The sequence below is a fragment of the Silene latifolia genome, chromosome 9 (genome assembly GCF_048544455.1).
Source record: "Silene latifolia isolate original U9 population chromosome 9, ASM4854445v1, whole genome shotgun sequence".
In the NCBI taxonomy this organism is placed as follows: Eukaryota; Viridiplantae; Streptophyta; class Magnoliopsida; order Caryophyllales; family Caryophyllaceae; genus Silene; species Silene latifolia.
In genome coordinates this window covers 201391692-201398989 of record NC_133534.1, presented here as the reverse complement: position 1 = coordinate 201398989, position 7298 = coordinate 201391692, and the positions used below count along the sequence as shown (strand labels likewise).

Here is a 7298-nt window from a genome sequence, read left to right as displayed (position 1 = left end):
TCATCAATCTCATCATATTCAAATTCCATGATGGATTCCTCTTGCTCTTGAGCTTGTAAGATGTCTTCTAGGATGGATTGCTCATCCTCTATAGGTTGGCATGCTTCCACAAGGATGTTATGCACTAATTCAGATTGTGCATGAGTAAGTTCTTTGTTAGCTAGAGCGGCCTAAAAAAGATCTACCTCCAATTCCCAATACATATTTTTAGCCTCACTTGCTTCCAAGGCCTCCAATTCTTGCATGGGATCTTTGAAGAAAGGTATACTTAAGTGGTCCTCTACAAAACAATCTATAAGGTCCATCTTGCAAAATATCAAACAACTTGAAAACAATTAGAACAAACCTTGAGGAGTTTTACTTCCCCAAGGTAAAGAAAGACACAACTAATAACAATGTAAGAAAATCTAAATCAAGTTAACACCGTCCCCCCGGCAACGGCGCCATTTTTGGTCGGGAACTATATCTTTTCAGTAACTTGTCGTTAGGAGCACCTAGACCAAAACACAATTTATAGCTTCACAAACAACTCTACAATTAGTAAAGAGGCAAGTAAAGGTCAGATCCCAAGGGACGGGAATTGAGATGAGATTTCTATTGCAACTAGTGGTGTCTTAGGAGTGTCACAATTGGGGTTTGAATAGAAGATCACTAAACTAAATAGCAATGAAAGTAAACAAGCAAGATGAATTAAAAGGGATGTAAACAATTGATAAAAAGCACTAGGGTGTCATGGGTTCATAGGAGATTCATGGGAATTGATCATACAAACATGTTCTCAAATTATAAGCAAGCAATTATTGTTGTGATGGATCGAGTTGGTTTATATCTTACAATCCTAGGAAAGTTTGGGTCCCGGAGCCGAATCGATTAGATTGTACAACACCTACAAGTCGACTTATTCTTCCCTACTCAACAACATGCATGGTCTAATGAGACTCGAGTTGGTTTATGTCTTACAAGTCTCATTGAAAAGATAGGTGATGGGTAAAAAATGCAAGGATTCATAGGCTCACATTTCATCAAACATAACATGTGCATGAGTTGAGATCACAACAAGCAGGCAAATAAACCATGAAAGCATATTAATTTAAGCATGAATCATTCCCCATGTTGGTTTCCCTAATTACCCATTAACCCTAGCTAAGGAACTACTCACTCATTATCATGTTGAACATGCTAGCAAGGTTGTCAATCATACCAACAAAGTGAAACATGATGAATAAATGAAAGTAATTAACAATAATTAAAAAGGGATTAAGAGAATTATACCTACTAATGATTCCAATAATAAAGCAAAGAATAAAAGAAGTACTTGATGCTTGATTGAGAGGTTGTCAATCTCCCAATAATAACTCAAATAATCTTCAATTACCCAAAATAAAGGATGAACAAAAGAGAGATTAAGGAAATAAAACTTGTATTAAAACTTGATTAATTGTTGATTACAAAATTAAAGAGAGATTTGATTGATATTAACTACACTAAAGATTGCTAAGAAGAACATGCTCTTCTAATTAGACTAATGGGGTATTTATAGTGGGGATTAGGTGTAGGAATTAGGGTTAACTAAGGACTTAAATGATGATTAAGTCCCTAGTTAAGGAAACGCCGGTCTTTTTGGAAGGATGGGCATCTTTCTTGAAGCTTGAAGAAACGAAATTGGTCTGCCTTGGAATCCGGGCGTCTTTAGCACGGGACGGGCGGATTCTGTGGTCTCTGCCCGGGCGTCTTGTGGCGAAGACGGGCGTCTTCTGGAGCTGCTGCCCGGGCGTCTTGGGGAGAAGACGCACGGATTGTGGTGGTGGAGGACGGGCGTCTTCAGGACAATCCGCACGGATTGCTGGACAGTCTCGTTTCTTCTTCTTTTCTTCCTTTTTCTTCATAAGATCCTTGGGGATTTCCTTGGGGATGCAAGGATCTTTTCTCATCATTGCCCATCTACTATAATATGTACAAAGGCCTTCTAATCCTGTCTCTCTTTGATGCTTGGTCATTTGAATTCAATCATTTAGTCTCATTTTGCCATGAAAATGCAAGGTTTGCACTTCTTTCCTACCAAGGGATCAAAACCTCAAAGAATATGCAAAACAAAGAACTAAAGACAATAAATGACCCAAATATGCACTAAAAAGCATGGGAACAAGGCTAATTCGGGGACTAAATATGCTCTAATTATGGTCACATCACATATACCAAATCCTCCACCACAAATGGCTCTACGAGATCACAACCGGCCTAACCATAATGATTCATGTAACCCTATTAATTTTGGCACCTTGGCCCCAAACAACTTTGAAATGCATCCCGCCCAAGTCGGGTTGATTGAGAAGGATTTGTTCGGGGGGCATATTGAAGAGGATGCCCATGCTCACCTCCGGAAGTTTAAGAGGAAGGTTTCAATGATGAAAAAGAATGGGGTGTCCGAGGACACCTTGAGAATGATGTTGTTTCCGTTTTCATTGACGGGCAAGGCGGACCGGTGGTTGAACAATCACCCCCCGGATACCTTCACGACATGGGATGCCTTGGCTAAAGCATTCATGGCCAAATATTACCCTTCATCAAAGACCGCAATGCTCCGTAATTAGATTCATACATTTCAACAAGAAGACGGGGAGTCTTTAGGTGAAGCTTGAGACTGATATCAAGACTTAATAGCAAGTTGTCCCCATCATGGAATCTCGGAATGGTACATCACTCAAACATTCTTTCAAACATTGTTACCTAGGACTAAGGAGATGGTAAATGCCTCCGCGGGGGGAGGATTTGATCACTTGAATGATGAAGAGGGCACGACATTGATCAAGAAAATGGTAGACTCGGAAGCAAAATATGGGTCAAGAGGAAACATGCTAAGAAGGAATGGCAAGTTCCCTAAGGAAAACCTCTCCAACTCCGAGACAAATGCCAAGCTTGACTTACTCACAAAACAACTTGAAAAGCTACAAAGAAATCAAGTGCACCAAGCCACAACCTCACATGGGCCACCCATGGAGGAAGTGGTTCAAACTTCAAGTTGTGAGCTTTGTGGAGGGAGCGGTCATACCTTTGATTTGTGTGCCAACAACTATAACGGTGGGTATGAAGAGAATGTTCAAGATGTTAATGCTTTCCAAAGCTATAACAACAATACAAGACCACCAAGACCACCCTACAACAATCCCAATGTCTACAACCCAAACACCAACTTCTACCATCCCGGTTTAAGGAACCACCCCAATTTTAGCTACAAAAGTGCCAATGTTCAAAACCCACAACACCTTCAACCATAAGCCCCAAATAATCCACCCGGATTTTCTCAACCAAGGGGAGCATTCCCAAACCAAAGGACTAACCACGGAAATCAAAACCAATGGCCAAACAACAATCAAAACCAAAACTATGGTAACCAACCACAAGGGTACCAAGATTTTGGTGGAAATCAAAGCAACCAAGGGTTTTACCAAGGGAATCAAGTGAACCAAGAAAATCAAGGATTTGGGCAAGGGTATGTTCGAGGGTTTCAAGAACAAGGCCAAGGATCAAACTTCAACAACAATGGTCCTAGAGCTAACTTCCAAGGGGGACAAAGCAACAACCAAGGTTCCAACACTCGGTATGACTATGGGTTCCCTCTACCCATAGCCAACCAACCTTATCAAGAACCCCAAGGTGAGCTCTCCCAAAATGAGCTTTTGAAGATGATAAAGAACATGCAACTTCAACATAGTCAAGAAATGGCTAATTTTGCTAAGGTAACCCAACAAGAACAAGCAAACTTGAGGGCTACCTTCCTTAAAGACATGAGAGAAATGGAATTAAGGATAGCATCTCACGCTATGGCTAACCCTCAAAGGCCGCGCGGTGGTCTATTGGACCAAGGAAAAAGTTCCAAGGACGCCTCAAATAGCCACCATGCTCATGCGGTAGTGTTAAGGAGCGGTGTAGAGCTTGAGGACCCCTACAAGGACCTTGAGGTGGAAGTTGATGAAGATCCCAAGGGGAATGGGTTAGAAATGAATGGTGAAGAGGGAAGCTCACCCATGGTACCGTCGACTAAAATTAGTGAAGATAAGAAGGGGAAGAAAGCTTGTGAAGATTCGTCAAGAAGTGGAATTCAAGTGGATAAGGATGTTGATGGATATGTGGAAGACCTTCCTTATGAGGAAGAAGCTATTGAAGAAGTACCTTTGCAACACTCTAAGAAGGTAACAAAGAATTCGGCTCCTCCAGATGTATCTTCCAATTCTGAACTTGTTCCTAAAATTCCTTACCCTTCAAGAGCCATTAAGAGTAGGGAAAACCATAAGTATGCCAAGTTTTGTGATATGCTTGAGAAACTTAAGGTTACCCCACCCTTTACGGAAGTGATTATGAACATGCCAACTTACTCAAAGTTTTTAAAATACATTTTGACCAAGAAAAGAGTCTTGGGTGACCAAGAGATAGTGGCTATGGAAGAGGCATGTAGTGCTCATATCCTTAACAAAATGCCCACTAAGCTTGGTGACCCGGGAAGCTTTTTAATCCCATGTGTAGTTGGTGGTGTTCCTATATCAAGAGCTCTTTGTGACTTAGGAGCAAGTGTGAGTGTTATTTTTTTAAAAGTTGCAAAGAGGATTGTCATTCAAAACCTTGCTCTCACTACCATGACTCTCCAATTGGCGGATAGGTCCGTCAAGCGCCCTATAGGGGTGCTTGAAGACGTACCTGTCAAGGTTGGAAAGCTTTTAATCCCCACCGACTTTGTTGTCCTCGATATTCCGGAGGATAGCCATACCCCCATCATCCTAGGTAGGCCATTCTTGGCTACCGGAGGTGTGCTTATTGATGTTAAAAATGGGCGGCTAACCTTCCAAATTGAGGGCAACAATGTCGAATTTAACCTCCCGAATTTGATGAAAGGACCAAGGATGGAAAGGTTGAGCACTATTGAGTTGATTGATGAGGTAGTACATGAAGTAGCCCGAGAAGAAGTGGAAATGGAAGAGGTTTTTCAAATCTCTTTGCATGATAAGGCTATGAAGGAAGATCATGAAGTTGATGAAGAACTTTTGAAGAAAGTGGAGGGTTTTCTCCCTCCAAAGGTATAACTCAAACCCTTACCTCCCTCACTCAATTATGCTTTCCTGGATAAGGGGGAGGCTTACCCGGTGATCATAAATGCTAATCTAAGTGAGTCACAAGAAAATAAACTTTTGCAAACCTTGAGAACTCATAAAGGGTCACTTGGGTATAGCATAGATGACATCAAGGGCTTAAGCCCGAGTTTGTGCATACATAGAATTGTTTTGGAAGAGGGTAGTCAACCCAAGGTAGACGGTCTTAGGAGGATAAACCCTAAAATGGCCGAAGTAGTTAAAAATGAAGTTTTGAAATTACTTGAGGCCGGGATTATCTATCAAATAACCGATAGCAAGTGGGTTAGTCCGGTTCATGTGGTACCAAAGAAAGGGGGGAGGAGGGGGGGGGGGGGGGTGGTACAAATGGTTGAACAAGAGGATGAGACCACCCTACCTACTAGACCGGTGACCGGATGGCGCATGTATATTGACTATAGAAAAATTAATGCCGCCATCCTTAAAGACCATTTCCCGATTCCCTTTATAGACTAAATGCTTGAGAGGCTCGAGGGCCCTGCATATTATTGCTTTCTAGATGGTTACTCCGGGTTCTTCCAAATTCCCATCCACCCGGATGACCAAGAAAAGACAACTTTCACATGTCCAATAGGAGTCTATGCTTATCGTAGGATGCCATTCGGGCTTTGCAATGCGCCCGACACCTTTCAAAGGTGCATGATGGCAATCTTTTCGGACTTTCTAGAGAAAAGCATGGAAGTTTTCATGGACGATTTTAGTGTCCATGGGGACTCGTTTGATCATGGTCTTGAAAATTTGACTAATGTGTTGAAAAGATGTGAGGAGCACAACCTCGTCTTAAATTGGAAAAAATGCCATTTTATGGTAGAGGAAGGGGTTGTACTCGGCCACGTTGTCTCTAGAAGGGGTATTGAGGTTGATAGTGCTAAGGTTGCCGTTATAGAAAACTTGTCACCTCCTTCCAATGTAAAGGGAGTGAAGAGTTTTCTAGGCCACGCCGGATTCTATAGGCGTTTCATTAAAGATTTTTCAAAGATAGCAAAGCCATTGACCTCATTACTCCTCAAAGATGCCCCTTTTGTATTTGATGAACCTTGTCTTGAAGCTTTTCATAGGTTGAAGAAAGCATTGGTCACGGCCCTGATAATCCGGGCTCCGGATTGGAGCCTTCCTTTCGAGATCATGTGCGATGCTTCGGACTTCGCGGTTGGTGCGGTCCTTGGGCAAATGGTGGATAGGAAGCATCATGTGATATATTATACAAGTAAGACCCTTGTCCAAACACAATGCGGGTATTCAACAACCGAGAAGGAAATGCTAGCAATTTTTCATGCCGTTGAAAAGTTTCGACAATACCTTGTGGGATCTAAGGCGGTGGTTTACTCCGACCACACCGCCTTGCGACAATTGATGGTTAAGAAGGACGCTAAACCCCGTCTTTTGAGATGGGTACTACTCCTTCAAGAATTCGATCTAGAGATTAAGGACAAGCCGGGATCCGAAAACCTTGTGGCAGATAATCTTTCGAGGTTAACTAAAGAGCCTCGAGGGGATAAAGATGATGGGGTCCCTATTGATGAATGGCTACCCGATGATTTGATCCTTGCTATTACCCATTCCACCCCTTGGTATGCGGACATAGCCAATTTCTTGAGTTCTAGCTTCATCCCTGAAGAATTTGATAACCAAGCTAGGAAAAAGTTGAGATAAAAATCAAAGAGATATGTGTGGGAGGACCCTTACCTCTATAGAAGATGCAATGATGGGATTTACCGGAGATGTGTCTCTCACGAAGAAGGTCGTGCGATCCTCCAAGCTTTCCATTCTACCACTTATGGAGGGCACTTGTCCACATCTAGAACCCAAGCTCGGGTTCTTCATTGTGGCTTATATTGGCCCTCCTTGTTCAAAGATGCCTATGGTATGGTGCACTCTTGTGATTCTTGCCAAAGGAGAGGTAACATTGGGAGGAGAGATGAGATGCCATTGAACAACATTTTGGAAGTTGAGCTTTTCGATGTGTGGGGTGTGGATTTCATGGGACCATCCCCATCTTCATTCGGCAACCAATATATATTAGTTGCAGTGGACTATGTTTCCAAGTGGATCGAGGCAATCGCCGCCCCTACCAATGACTCAAAGGTTATCACCAAGCTCTTCAAAGACTACATTTCCCCCTGCTTTGGAGTACCCCGAGTCGTTATAAGTGATGGT

At 42.4% G+C, this 7298-nt stretch overlaps 1 non-coding gene across 1 annotated transcript; it reads right to left on the bottom strand.

Moving 5' to 3' along the window:
- Nucleotides 1–2576: 2576 nt before the first annotated feature.
- On the bottom strand, nucleotides 2577–2683 carry LOC141603764 (small nucleolar RNA R71). Its single transcript, XR_012525618.1, has one exon. It is a non-coding gene; the product is annotated as a small nucleolar RNA R71 (small nucleolar RNA).
- Between the last annotated feature and the right edge of the window lie 4615 nt (nucleotides 2684–7298).